The 14,100-nt window shown below is 36.6% G+C and overlaps 1 long non-coding RNA gene across 1 annotated transcript; it reads right to left on the bottom strand.

Moving 5' to 3' along the window:
• Positions 1-505: 505 nt before the first annotated feature.
• LOC130220864 (uncharacterized) lies at positions 506-2,561 on the bottom strand. Its single transcript, XR_008836238.1, has 3 exons — positions 2,330-2,561; positions 2,148-2,252; positions 506-1,753 (listed from the first exon to the last, which is right to left on the bottom strand). It is a non-coding gene; the product is annotated as an uncharacterized LOC130220864 (long non-coding RNA).
• Positions 2,562-14,100: the final 11,539 nt, after the last annotated feature.

The following is a 14,100-nucleotide window of genomic DNA, read 5'->3' as shown; positions in this document are numbered from 1 at the left end:
AAGGACCAAACAGAAATCTTTTAAAATAAAAACTGCCAATGAAAAGCCAACTGATGTTGAGGTTTCTTGGCTAATGTTTTGATTATGCTTTTAAAGTTTACAGACTTAAAGTTATACTTTCCTTCGAATCGCATGCACCACATATGTATAAGTAGACCTATTTTCCTAATACATCTAGGATAATAGATCATTAGATGGTGCTATGTACCAATCTTTTTTCAGGAAATATGGACTTAAGTTTGATGATCAGAAATTAAATGCTTCAAAAAAAAAAAAAAAAAAGTCATACCCTGTGTTACAACTGGTGTACAGTTAACCCTAACCCAATTTACAACAAATTCTCACAATCTGAATCAAGTAGCATCAGTCTCCAGTAATCTGTAAGGATCTGAGTGGGGATCGAACCCGGGTCTACAGTGTGGTTAGCAGTAGTTCCAACTACATGAGCCAAGTCAGCAACTGGTGGCCCAAGAGCAGAGGAGAAATAAAGTTAGTCCACAACGTATGAATTCCAAAAAAACAGTCTTTACTGAAGAGAACTTTACAAGGAGAGACAATATATCTCTACAGTCAGGGTTGAAAAAGTACAACAAAAATAGGAAAGCCGAGCTTCCTAAAATACATACAAAATAGACACGAGGGTCTCAGAACAATCAAACAGAAATATAGCAAGCAAAAAGTCTTGAGAATAGCTTAATTGGACTCTGGACGAGGCAGCAAGAGAGTTCAGGACTGAACACAGAGCAGGATATGAAGCGGTCTTATATAGAGCAAAGAACAGCTGGTGGTGATTAGGCTGATTACAGGGGAGTTTAGAGGAACAAGAATCACTACCGCCATCTAATGTGGAGGAGAATAGGGCAATATCTGCGCCCCCTGGTGGGTTGGAGGATGTGATAGAGTGCCAAGATATTACATAACCATTGTCCATGTCAACTAGATCTCCAAATAACAAGGGGGTATTGGGCAGAAGGCACCATGACTGAATGGCATTCAATTTTAACTCCACTTGGTCCGTTCCCTCTTTCACTGTACCCATACACTGAAAAAAATTCAAAGACGATTCCTTGGATTCTCAATTTTTTTTACATTGAGTGGTTATAAATTTATTTGGGCTGAATTTAAACAAACAAATTAAGTTGAACATTGATCAATTTAATTTGTTCCTTTAGATTCAACACAAATAAATTGTTTGCAACAGTTTTGCATGCAACACTTTCAGTGTAATTAAAGCTCTGAATTCTTTCTGAAAGTGTGTCTGATAACAATGCAGTCTTTAACAAAGTACTGAAAAAGCAGTCTTAACTCATACTGCACAACCCCTTCGAGTAAATAGTGCATAATGTCAGATACTGAAAAAATCCTGAACATCTTCTGTGATGTACCTTGCAACAAAAGCATGAGAACATTTGAGCAAGATGCTGGGGGGGGAAGGGGGAGTCAAACCTCAGTGTTGTGAATTCACACGGATTTCCTTGACCCTTGGACTTTCCTTGGCAGTGACAACATCAATTCCATACACCGTTGTTTGAATGAACGCGTAGAAGTTGCACAAGGCCTCATCCGATACAGCAAAGACAAAGTGTGCCTTAAAGAGTTTAAAGGCTGCAACAGCTGTCTGCACCATGCAGGGAATGGCCTTCTGGTCCAGGACTATGTAAAACGTCTGAATGCTACTCCTCTTTTCTCCAACACAGAGGAAGGGCTGTGTAGATCCAGCTCGCTCAAGAAATGCCTTGATGCTTGTCCCCACCTGATGAGATGAGAGATTAAGCAGCGTTTCTTTTATATAACTGACAGATTTTTTGTTCAAATTCACAAATTAAGGTCTCATCCTCAGGTGTGTGACATGAGCAATGAACAAACACTCAAAAAAGTATTAATGTACATTAACCAAAATTAATAAATGCAATGCAAGTATTGTTCGGTGTATTTAAATAGCATCAGTAACAAATTAAATCTTATTGTAATGCATTCATGGAAACATTGTTTCCCCCTTCAATTGTTGTAGTAAGATTTTAATGTGAGATGTAAAGAGATTTCAAGTTCTCTGCTCTGTTCTATATTTTAAAACCTGTATATGACGACTATGCAGATACACAGATTAAACCAACTGCTGTCATGACTAAATCTTACAAGAACTTTACCTTCATGAACTTTACAACATGATCTGCTGCTTCTGTAGCACTGATTTTCCCAGTCTTCCTTTACAGTTGGAGGCAAGAGAACAGTAGCCACATCACCATCCCATCCTAGGATAGAGCATTCAGTTAACCCTTGTACCAGCTTAACAAAAAAAAAAAAAAAAAACAACAACATTTATACTTACCATAATCAGACTGATCCAGAGCAGACAAAAGGTCATCCACATGTGAATCATGATGCAGGTTTGCAGTCAGCAATTATTCTCGGCTTTTAGAATGTTGGCCATTTTGCAATAAACTTGCTTGAAATGTCATCTCCAAAAAGCATAGTAAAGTCTTGGTCAATCACAGAGAAATCAAGTCAATAACAAACAATACAATTAACACAACTTTATATTTCTCACCAAGCCATTGTATAAAAAAAAATAATAATTAAAAAAAAAAAAAAAAAAAAGAAAAATCAGGGAAAGTAATTAAGGATGAGTGAAGATTTGTCTGGATCATGTATGAAATCCTGTCTGTACTTGAATGTGGTCTTCATTTTATCCTTAACTTGTGCGTCCGTTGAATGCTTTATCATGGACACAGCTTCTGTGCATTCACTTAACAGCTGCTCAGTTGTTTTCAGTTTGTAGGCAATGTAACGCTGGCCACTGCGTGGATCGTAGAACTATTCCTGTCAAACATTTAGCATCTATAAGTCTGTTTCAGGCCCAGTCAGTATCACATGGACAATTTTGCAGAATATAATATTGTTTACAGAATTTGTGCATTAAAAAAAAAAAAAAAAAAAATGCACCACCTAAACTATTAAATAATATATAATTATGGCACTTACAGCTACCAATAACAGTATTCTAAGCTTGACACAATTGACAATGTTTACAATACTTCCACAGAATACTGCAGATTTCTCAAGATAATGCCAAAAAAATCTGAGAAATCATCTGCCTACTTTTACGTTGCTTTGAATAAAAAGCATTTGCAGAATAATTAACACCACAGCATGAAAAAAGATGCATAGATAATGTAACTTAAAATACCAGTGCAATATAGACTTTTATTTGGGGGTCACTTACCCATGCGTCTCTACCATATAAGCCACAAGGATGTTTACCAGCTTCCTTCGTGTCTTGTCAGACAGACTGTTTGTTCGTACTCCAATATATCAGAGCCTCCTGGTTTTAAGTGCAGCGCTGCATAAATAAATAAACAGGATGAATGCTATTTAACCTTATTCACCAATTCGTCTTTGATATACTAATGTTGGTAAGAATTTGATACTGTATCAATAAAATCATTTAGGTAGAAAATTTAAGCAAGAGAGGAAAAATAACTCATGTTTTGATACATTGCAGTCAGAAGGTTCTTCTAAGAATCGCTTTGTGGAATCACTGTGTAATCGAAACTGATGAAAATGACGACTCGAGAGACAACTCAGAAATCTGTCTCCGCTTGGAGCATTATCTTAGAATCACATTCAGCACACAAGACAACAACCATTACAAAAACAGATGCTTGCATCATGTATTGTGAAGAAAGATGTTTGAGAATGCAAACGCGATCATATATTTAACATGGCAGCAGGTCATGACGACATCTACTCATGTAGGGCTTAATAGATATAAAGTTTAAATTTGCTAAGTTATATTGTGTAAGAATGCGATTTACCTGCTTTTTCGTCACCTTTGTCTTCGGCCTAGAGTAGAAGAAAATGGCAGACAGACTGTTGGTCTGACGTTAAGTTGATGCGTAGCTTTACATCACTTTGGGTGTAATGTGAAAATACACTTAAATTTCACTTATGTTCTGGAGAAGATATCTTGGATAAATTGTCTGAAAAGGTTCAGGGATTAGACATTTAAGATAAGATATTTGGAAAGTTCCCATGGAAATATTGGATCTTAAAGATAAGAAAAATCTGGTCTCTCTGAAAAGTTATGAATTTAAGAACATCTGGTGTTTTGAGGTGTCCCTATGGAAGTTCTGATCTTATTCCCTAACCCTTGTGCAAGAGTTCATTAGATCTGATGATTGAATTGACGACTTTTTGAAAAATTCACGGTTGACTGGTGTAGGTGGGCAATGTGCTGTTGTGTGGTGGTGCTAATCACCAGTAGAAGACTGGGCTTCATTTAAGGCCTGCTCGCCCCAGGCCACCGTCCCTGCGTGCTGTCCAAGTGGACCCAGGGGGGCTGAATACTCACCACTCCCCCAAGTGACCGTTTGTTAACACCGCAAGGTTGCCCAGGTCACCCGAGAAGAGTCTGTAGAGTTAGGGTCTCCTTTTAGGGCCTACTCTGGCTGATTCAAAAACCAGCCTCCACAGAACCCTGGATTTCTCTAAGGAATGTGAGAGCCCTTCTTGAATCACCCATCTATGCACCCAAGATAACTAGAGTACTCCCCCAAGTATGACTAGAGGCATCCAGACAGATTAACCTGACCTCCTGCTCATTGAGTTCAATTAACATTTGTTAAGAGGTCAGGTCGAGATTCAGTCTGGCGGATATATTCCAAGAAATATATCAATCTTCTACCAGACATCTTCTCTAAGGCAATGCAAGAACCAAACAGACATCATCCTCATTGAGGATAACCGTTGGGAGAATTGCCCTGAGGAACAGGAGAGTCTGGGCCATTGACCAGTTGTTGAGACACAGCATTTTGGCAAGGGTGAGTTTTCTCAGGACTATTTGTTTATTTCTTTGTTTTTTTGCTCTTGTTTGTATATTTTCATTCAGACTTTGGTTATCTGATGTCTAGGTTGTTTTCCCATACTTTGGTTATCATATTTTAGCTTATAAAGTCCTTCCAAATTTTGTTTTATAAGAGAATAGACCAGAGGCAAATGACTCATTAGTATTCGTGTTTTTGCACCAATCACGTTTGTTCTCAGTTGAATGTGCCATAGGTCAGTTTAAATAACTTATATCTCTGTAGTTTTTTTATATTTTGTTTTAATTTTTTCAGCATTTTAATCTGTATATTATGTAGAAAATTGTTGAACAAAAAACAGTTATTACTGATAAACAATATTTTTATGAAGTTACCGTCTTTGAGGAGCATAGCTGATTTAGTACACGTTACAATTCAAGTTGTATATCAACTCTCTTCTTGCTAACTAATTCATGCAAATCAACTGCAAATGCAGGTAGTGGTGGGCAAAACGAGGCGTCGTGAAACACTGGAACAGAAGAAGCAAATATGTCGAAGCTTGAAACATTTCAAAACCCCACTCTACATAGAATGCCTAATGCTCATTTTTTTATGTATTACACTGGAACAGCTTCAGCAAAGAACAGTTGAGCAAATTGAGGTATTAAACCCCACATTGTAAGATTGAATCCTGAAGTGATATAGTGCATTGGTTAGGGTTCCTGACTACCATGCGGGGATTGTTAGTTCGAATCTATGCTATTACAGCTGCTTTGAAATGCTTTAATATCAGTTTAAGATGCTTTGTTCATGTATCATTTTGTTTCAACATTGGTCTGACATCCGAATAAACACTTTGTGAATAAATATGTCTTGTTTGGTCATAAAACAGGGCTGTTGCTAGATCAGATACAGTTGTGGACAGAAGTTAACAAGAATTATTTATATTATTCATTAAATTTCCCATTTATTTGTATTTTATTAACGACTACGCAAACCCTAAACCCAACCATCACAGTACTGTAAAAATATTCATTATTGTTTTACAGTTACATAAATGATGCTGTATTGATGGCGTATCTGCAGCTGTATCCTATCTAGACTACACCATAAACAGTAACATGATTAAAACACATAAAATCAGGATTTTGGAGTATTTGTGCAAGTCGTGAGTCGAACCCAAAAGTCATTTGAAACCAGTTACAACACGCACATGCACGGTCCACTAGGCCATACAAGACAGAAACTAATACTTGACCCAGTCAGTCAAATGTTAATTCTCCAGGCCTCGAAACGCTTCTGAACTGATCAATGTTTCGAAACACTTTAGTCACGTGACCTGGGTGTTTCGGATCATGCTTCGGTACAGTGTTTCGAAACACTTGCGCTTCCGGATCTCGACACTGGGTCGAAACATCAGTTTCACATCAGGCATCCCTAAATGCAGGTGAGAGTACTAATCTTGTGGTTAAATCCACAGTAATGTTGAGTCCCACACCTCAATCATCTGAAATGACTTGCAATAAATAATATGTAAATGCCATTGGAACAGTTTTAATGAGCAACTTCTGATGGAATTTAGGACTGATCTGCTCTGAGAGATGTTGCACTAAAATGAAATAAGAAATTAAGCTTTTGGGGTTATACTTGCTGAGCTAAACCTTGACTCAGTTGCATGAAAGCAGACTAAATTAAGTTACTATGGAGGTTTATTCTCTGCAGCTAGCCTGAGCTCCAGAGCAGGTTAACAACCAGGCTAAGATTAATCCTGGTTTATATGTTAGTTTCATTGTCAATGCTACTTGAAATAAATGTGTTTTACAGTCACTCCATGCTATTGTCATTCGATACTGTGGAAATATAAATTTATATAATCTAGTTTTAAATGAACAATAATCTACATATGACTGAAAAGCTTTGGTTTTTGATTATATCATTTTATTAACAGCCCAGCCATGAGGGACATTTACCTTTGTCTTTCTGACTACAGGCTAAGCCAGAGTAATGCAAATGCTATGGCCAGGCTTTTAACGTCTCTGCCTTTGTCTTTGGGTGATACTTTCAGGCCAAAGAAACCACTTTGGTTGATTAACTTGTGTGGTCAGTTGCTGGGCCGGTTTCTAACACCTATATGCTGGTTGTCATGCTGACTCCAATACTGAATTAGCATGCTTTGTTTAGCCGTCTTCCCTCCTCCTAAGAAGACATTATAGACAGGACAACTTTGTCTTAATTCAGACTTGTGATAAAACTCGCAGACTGCAGACCTCCAGTAGGCTCCTGTAGACACATGGACTTCTTGAAGACGCTGTATGACTGCAGATTAACCAACACGACTCAATAAAGGAATTCTGCTTGTTTCGAGTCTCCTGGACTGGGTTCTCTATCTCTTACATTTTTTTTTTTACAACAATACGTTTATATATATATATATATATATATATATATATATATATATATATACATTTCAGATTTAAATACGGGGAGAAAAGAGAGAGAAAACATACATATACAGTGCTCAGCATGAATGAGTACAGCCCCTTTTAAACATGAATCACAAACTACATTTTATTTAACAGTTATATTCATTAAAACAGGAGTTTGTTCACCTAACATCTGTCGGTATAGAAACATAAAATATCTAAATTCAAACGAGATTATAAAAAATACAAATTACAAACTAAAAAAATCAACAATTTAAATTTTTTTATATTATATTATGTTAATATATTACAATTATAAAATGTGATTAATTACACTTAATTAGAAAGAAAAAAACAAATGAAAGTGATATATAAATGATCATATAGATGAAGATTAAATAAAGTTGATGAAATAAACTAAACAGATGAAACAGATCTGCAATATTGGCTAAGCGTTTGTAATTATCTTCATGATAAATTCACTAGTAGCACGAATGTTCACTGGTCACATTAAAACACTGAGTGATTCCAAGTGATGTGCATTTGGCACTTTACATAAACATTTACAACGTGTTGGCAAGGGCTTTTACATTTTAGGCCAGAGTTTGATGCATTTACATATATTAACCAGCAGGGGTCGCCAGCATGTGGCGTTTCACACAAACACTTAAAAACAGCTAGTCGTTTTACAAAGAAATTATTTAATTTGATTATATTGATTTGATGCTTTGGAGAGCTTAGTTTCTTCCATCACTGGAGAAATATCACAATATTCAACAGCCATGTAAACATTCATTCATTCATTTCCTTTTCGGCTTAGTCCCTTTATCAATCCGGGGTCGCCACAGCGGAATGAACCGCCAACTTGTCCAGCACATGTTTAACGCAGTGGATGCCCTTCCAGCTGCAACCCATCTCTGGGAAACATACACACACTACGGACAATTTAGCTTACCCAATTCACCTGTACTGCATGTCTTTGGACTGTGGGGGAAATCGGAGGACAAATGAAAGAAAACCCACGCAAACACAGGGAGAACATGCAGACTCCACACAGAAACCCCAACTGACCCAGCCGAGGCTCGAACCAGCGACCTTCTTGCTGTGAGGCAACAGCACTACCTACTGCGCCACTGCGTTGCCCCATGTAAACATATTAAGACATATTTAGTATAAATAAATAAAACCCTTCATTTGGTCTATTCCACTTCCCATAATGCACCACAGCACAGATACAAAAGGTCACTCCTGATGTTGCTCTGGGGTCTCCACTGCTTGCAGAAACTGCTCAGAGGTAGGGTTGGGTATCAATTGGGGTTATTTTGATACCGGTGCTAAATCAATACTTTTAAAACGATATCAGTGCCAAAACGGTGCCTGAACCGATACGTTTGAGCCACAAGATTATGGTGGATGACTCTAGAAAAATCTTTTATTTGACTAAATGTTTTTAAACACTAATTTTATTAGAACAATATAATTTCAGTTTAAAGTAAACATCAATTCATATTTTATATATTTAAATTCATTAATATATTTCCTTTGATAATTTGATGTTTAGCATGAATTTAAGATTTGCATTATGAAATTACATTAGCTTACTACTAACCTGTGTTAAGGCTGTCATCAAAATACTGAACTCCTTTTGTCTAGGGTTGGGGCTTGTGACTGTGTTTACATGGGTATCAGTAATCTAATGATTTGCCTTAATCTGAATAAGACAATAATATGATCAAGGTGTTTACATGAGCTGCTTTTTAAACGTTCCTTTCATGATCCTGTATTACATGTTATAGGCAGTGGTGGTTAGGGGGGATATGTATATATAGCGGGGGTAGGTAAATGTTATATATATATAACTAGTAAAATTGACTGACTGGCACCATGGGGAAGAAGTAAATTAGTTAATCTATTATGTTTAAAAGTGTGCTGTAAATAAATCATGTGTTGAAGATGGAAATCAAAAATGAATGAAAGCAAAACTGAATGAGTTGAATATGACTTACATGAGCGTGACTGAAAATTACATTTGATCATTGTGTTACATCTGTTCTTTGTACACAACTATGTACACTAGATTTCTGATTAATAATGGTCTCTGCATAGCCGAGCACTTCCTATATTAAAAGCCCGAGAGAGTGAGTGTACGTGACACCTAGAGCGCGCAGATATGGTTTATATGGTAGTCTAGTCTCTAAATCAGAGTATTGTCTAAATCATATTAAAATCGGAGCATTAGTGTCCATGTATGTACTCATTGAAAGTGCCAGCTGATGTCAGAGACAGTGCATTCCCCTGCCTTTGAGCTCTCAAATGTGTCATTAAGCTTGACGTGTTTCCCCCTTACACGCCGTAATGTAAAGCATCTGCTTCACGTTGCAGTGTCAGAATCATTGCTTGTAAAATACCATTTAGAACGTTTAGTTTAAGCAAATTTGATAAACGCGATCATGCGTGTTGATCTGAAGAGAGTCGCTCTCGCTCACCGAATGCGCTGTACTGTGTGTGTCCGTTCCCTAAGCAACGAGAACAAACACCTGACGTCGCCTGTCTGTATTCCTCAAAGTTGTTTAGAATTAAAGGTTTCGAGATGGTGTGACAACGCGTACCTGTATGTGCCTTTGATGCACCCCTTGATGCTTCTTACGTCCTTGTCGCAGCACCAGTGGCACCGAAATTAGGCACCGAAATTTATATGTTGATTTGATCCGGTGCAGACCGGTTACAAAGGTACCGGTGCTCTAATGGCACTGGGTTTCGGTACCCAACCCTACTCAGAGGATCCTAAAATAGACAGGTTGACTGATTTAAGTGAGTTCAAACACACTAAAGCCAGCCAAAGTCTCTTTGATTATCTCTTTTATCATGTTTGGCTCTGTATATAGCAGGACTGCACATTTTAAATGTTTTATGTGGTGGACACGCTTTATTTACTTGACTGTGAACATTGCTGTACTCTGATATTTACTGGCTGTTAACATGATTTCACTATTTAAATTTCACTGTTTAGATGCATTTATTAGGTAATGATGCAAAGTTACCTAACCCTAACAAGTGAGTAAAATCTTAATTTATATAAAATATATAAACAATATATGGTGACATGTGTTCTGTAAAACACTATATTTAGGTAGCTTGTGGGACGTTGTATCTGGAGGTTTTGCATAGGCAGATGCAGGGGGCTTCCCTTGCTAGTTTTGGTACTAAAATACAAAATAAAGTGTCAATTTTATTTTATAGATGAACAAACCCTTTTAATTCCTGAAAAAGCACAAGAGACAGGTATTTGAACATGCGCACATGCATTTAGTTATTAAAATAATGGTAATAACTGTCAATATGTTTATATAGCATTCAAGTAACCACAAATGATCCACCAAAATTCACAATTACTGCAGTATTTTAAATAATTACTACAAATGCAGGAATAATTATTTTTCTAGGCCAAACAGGTTACACAGCAAAATCCTCAGAGTAAAAATGACTCAATTCAGAGAATATTTGGTTCCTCTCTAAACTGAGTAAAATGTACTCAACAGCAGAGTTAAAGTTAATGAGACAATGATGGGGTTAATTAAGCGATGATTGAGCACTGATGATGAACAACTGCGGTTAATAAGCAGAAACAGAAGAGAAACACAAAATTACAACTGATTTCCATCACAGTCGTAGATGAAATAAACTGGAATAAAACACATCAAATCTCTCAAAAGTTTCAGCAGAGGATCATTGAGCAACTCCACAAACAATAGCTTTACTTATTACCAACCTGTCTGGCCTTATTTCTGCCAGACTCTGAAAAATTCCATATAGTGATATTATTAAGAACTAAGTAATTTTTTACTTAACAATTAACAATAAAAAACACCACCACTTATTGTGTTTAAGGTGTCACCATTGAGGAGAACAGCAGTTACTTTACTTGGACTCTGACTCGATTTCTAAAGTTTGTTTCTCTTTGTTTGTCAAATAGTGTATTGTGGCAAATATTCCATAAAGAGTGCAAATGTGCTCTGGATAATTGATTCTGTGGTGATTTAGTCACTGGTCAAATCAGCATATTAGTTTTGACCTGTTAAATTTGAATAATGTTTTATCACAAAAGGAGCACCGTATCAAGAACATGGAACTCAGCAACACTTTTCTCAGATCATAAAACACTCAAACAACAGACATAAACGTGTGCTTCTCAACTATGGTGAGATTTTTTTTCCTGCAGTGCATGCTGGGAACTATGGATGATTGTTGTTTGATTCTCTTAGCATACATTGCAGCCAAAAAATAAATAAAATCTCTAACCACTGTTGAGATAGACACGCTGATTATTGATGTCTGTGTTTCTAAAGTGATTCAGATGCTCAGTGTGTTATAAAAATGTATAAAACCCTCAGCTGAGGTCCATTCTCTTAAAAAAGACTGAATTTTGTTTCTACAATGATAAACAATTATTTAAATTTAATTTGCAAAATCAAACATTTACTCTTTCATAGTAACTCATATCAAGCATAAGAATCAATCAACCTGATCATATTTGCTCTTTATACTTAACATTGATAACATCGATATATCAACATTAGAGATCAAGTCAAAGAGCCCAAGTAAATCAACCACTTTTCTCCATGATGGTGACATGATGTGGGAAACATGTTTTTTTTTTTTTGTAAAATGTAAATAACTAAAACAGTTAATTCTCAATAAATTTCATATGTACTTTTGTGAACATCTGACAGAAATAAAGTCAAACAGGTCAGAAATGAGCGAAGCTGCTGCTGCTTCTCTTCTGTTTCTGCTTATTAACCGCAGTTGTTCATCATCAGTGCTCAATCATCACTTAATTAACCCCATCATTGTCTCATTAACTTTTACTCTGCTGTTGAGTACATTTTACTCAGTTTAGAGAGGGACCAAATATTCTCTGAATTGAGTCATTTTTACTCTGAGGATTTTGCTGTGTAATGTTATAATAAATTGATTTACCCACCATATACTGTATGCCTCAGCAACTCTTCAAAGGGAGGGGGAATGGGTTGTGGTAGTAAGTTATATTGCCAGGGCAGGGACTTCCCCTTGGTTGTTAGGCTGCTAAAATGTGAATCAGTTAATTAATTTTACAGACAGGTGCCTGTTTACAATGCAGTAAATGCCTTTAACAAAACAGAAATATTGTGCACCTGCAAAGTTTAGCCAACAGTTTTAAACACAATATCATGCCGGAGGAAAAAGTTGACTAAGATTTCCCTGACTAGAACTAAGCTACTGATGTTAAATGTCTGAGAAAGTGTCTACACTATGGGTCAGAAGTTTGGGGTCAGTTTATTTATTTTTGATTATTATTACTTTTATTTAAAAATCTAATTAAAATAATTCTGTTCATCAAGACGGCATTTATTAAATATTTAAACATTGTTAAATACTTATTTATTAAATATTAATTTATTACTTACTGTATGCAGTTTCAAATGAAATTATTACTCTTTGTTGCTTTTATTACTATTACCAATAATAATAATTAATATTAGAGAGGATGCAGCCCTCACTATTCTTCTGCCCTCGGTGGCCGCCTAGGTTGCCTCTGTACGCGTCGGCCCTGAGAATACGATATCATTCTGTTTTTCACGAGGCCAATTGAAAACCGAACTTTTAATTCAGCAATAAGTATTTGACCTTTAAAATGTAAAACTGTAATTGGCTAAAGATTACTCCACTATAGGCTAGACTGCGTTACAATCAAACTACCAATTTCATTTAATGCTGAAAACAAGTTAAACCAGTGTATATATTATTATACCTCTCGTAATACTCATTTGTCATTTTATTACTTCTGTCCTTGACCAGCAAATCAGAATAGTCCGCTGGCCAGCACTTGGTTTAGTTTCTGAGCAGCTGTGAACTCCAGTAATAAACAGCGCTCATTAGTGCAACGTGCGGGGTTGGACAGTTCCATTTCTGTGCGGAGGGGGACTTTTTAGATTTGATTGACAAACTTACAATAGTGAAAGTGTTGTGTTAATCATCAACATTACATTTTTTTTGCATGTTTTCAATGCAATTTTTTTTCTTTGCTGCTGTCTCTGTGGTCTCTGGCCAGGGGGAGGCTAAGCATTCCCTAGCCTTACACACTCTCCGCCTGTGTCGGCCATGAACTGTTTAAAATGGCCACGGTGTTTGAAATAACCAAATTAACCTACACGAATAATAAACATTTCTATTTCTAGTCAGGAAACCTTTCATATATAAGCATGTTGATTTACTCACCAGATATGTTTCAGAACCTCTCCTAAGCGAGGGAAAACGTCCTCTATGAATGCGTGAGCATATAGAAAAGCATTCTTGTAAAGAAGTCAATAGCAATGCAGTTACATACACAAACGACCACGAATGAAGCGCCAAAGATTAAAATTGACACTCCATTCTAATGTAATTATCCTAACAATATATTTACAACCATATTTCCTTACAGAAAGTCAGTAGAATGCAAGCATTGAGGTAGTTTGACTCACCGATGGAAAATGGCGTCTGGAAAATTCTTCAATGACTGGGACTGCATGAATTCCCGGATGTTGGAAATAACACCACCAAGTGTTGGATATGTAAGTCCTTGATTTCAGACTGGATCAAATCAGCTTCTTACTCTGATTAGAATCATTTATTAAAATCCACCTGTATAGAGTCAACACTTTACTCTGAAAGGCTTCAACACAGAGAATTTACATTCAGATGAATTTTCTGTGTATTAACGAAGGTAATAAAATACAGTATCAACATCACTGAAGAGGAGACCCAGCTAGGAAAATTCATATGGCTCAAATCCGGCTCACACCAGACACTTACAGCCGGACCACATACCGCATGGAATGATGGCACATGAGCGGTCC

This window comes from Danio aesculapii, chromosome 1 (assembly GCF_903798145.1).
Source record: "Danio aesculapii chromosome 1, fDanAes4.1, whole genome shotgun sequence".
NCBI classification, from domain to species: domain Eukaryota; kingdom Metazoa; phylum Chordata; class Actinopteri; order Cypriniformes; family Danionidae; genus Danio; species Danio aesculapii.
This window is presented reverse-complemented; position numbering and strand designations above follow the sequence as displayed.